The sequence below is a fragment of the Crocuta crocuta genome, unplaced genomic scaffold (assembly GCF_008692635.1).
Source record: "Crocuta crocuta isolate KB4526 unplaced genomic scaffold, BGI_CrCroc_1.0 scaffold50, whole genome shotgun sequence".
Classification (NCBI taxonomy): Eukaryota; Metazoa; Chordata; class Mammalia; order Carnivora; family Hyaenidae; genus Crocuta; species Crocuta crocuta.
Genome location: NW_027527428.1, coordinates 4,190,007 through 4,191,717, shown reverse-complemented (window position 1 = coordinate 4,191,717; position 1,711 = coordinate 4,190,007).

Below are 1,711 nucleotides of genomic sequence, written 5' to 3'. Positions count from 1 at the left end.
GGCGCCAGCCTCGGATTCAATTCCAGGAGCCCCGCGATGACCCGCTGGGCCACGCGGGCTGCAGATGGGCATGGGTCCTGCCCCGCTGCAGCCACAGGTGAGGGAGGCCCGGGAAAAGCCTGGAGTGCATGGGAGCTGCTGTCCGGAAGCCCCCTCTGGCCTCTGCTATGTTCTCCACCTTTTTATTCTCTCTCCTACTCACAGCTTCTCACTTCTCAAGGCCTCCCCCTCCAACCTCCCATCATGCCCATGGTCCCTGCCTCCAGAACATTCGGCGGCGTCTGGAGCCTGTGTGGTGCAGGGAGGGAGGGCACCCTTCACCTGCTTCTTACCCCTCCAGGGAGAACGCAAGCAATGACCACAGTCTTTCCATCATCTTTATATCCTCGCGGCCCTGGCTGTGCACTGTATACAGTGTGTGTTTAATAAATGCATACAGACCCAAGACACTTGGAATCCCCCCAAAAACACATCTTAAAACTTTTTCCCCCTTTCAGGGGCACCTGGCTGGCTCAGTTGGTTAAGCGTCCAACTGCAGCTCAGATCATGGTCTCACGGTCCGTGGGTTCAAACCCCGTGTCGGGCTCTGCACTGTCAGAGCAGAGCCTGCTTGGAATCCTCTGTCTCCCCCTCTCTCTGTCTTCTCCCCACTTGTGCACGCACCTGCTCGCTCGCTCGCTCTCTCAGAAATAAACATTAAAAACTGTTTCCGCTTTTCAGACGCTCATGGGCTCAATAGCAGCTCTACAGAGGACACCATTAAAATCGTTCCATTTATTCCAAAGCCGTAAATAGGTCCCAAAACAATGATCCCACTCAATCCAGGAAAAAATAAAAGCCTTCTTCATTGTCCTTGGATTTTCAACACTGGGGGATTTTTAACACCGTTCAAGGCTCTCCTTAATTTCATGGCATTGATGCTACGTAGGGGTCCGTCTGACTTCTGCAAAGCATCCCTGCGGAACGGGGGCACCGAGAGAATGGGAGCATGCTCAGAATGGGGCCAAGGGGCCACCCCGCCCCGGGGCCAGTCCCCTCCAGTCCGATCCCACACACGTAGGGCAGAGTGACCCGGCCCACCTTGGACCGCTGCCAGCAGGAGAAAAGACTGGAAGCGGTCCAAGCCCTCCAGCGCCCATCCTCCAGGGCCCCGCCCCATTAGGTAAACACAGGAGCCACGGAGGCGACCTTTACAAGAGCTGGCTCCTACTCACCCCAAACTCCCCTTCCACTTACAGCACAAAGCTTCAGCTGTGTTTTTTCAATCTACCTGGGGGGTTGGGAGAGAAGGCGTGGAGGAGAGGAGAGGTCAAGCCTGCTTCGGGGGCCCTCTGGCATCCATGTAGGACAGTCTCAATGTCTCTCGGGGGGACCAGCCAAGGATCTACGACCTGGGAGGATCCTGATCACACCCACCGTCCAGACCCACCAGCAGGAGGTGAAGTGTAAGGAGCCAAGGGCAAGAGCGAGGAGAGGTCCCGGGGGGCCGCACGGGGCTAGTGATCCCAGGGAGTGGGCCGCACGCAGCGGCAGTGCCCACAACCATCTCAAGTATTTGGAGCATGCTGGGGAGGAAGGGAGGCCAGGAGCCAAACCCCAGCATATGCCACCTTGAAGCCCCCCCTCCCCCACCATTACATCAACGCACCCACGCTCCCAAGATAGAGCCGGGTTAGGGCCGCGCTGTTTGCAGCAAGGGGGTGAGAGTTGA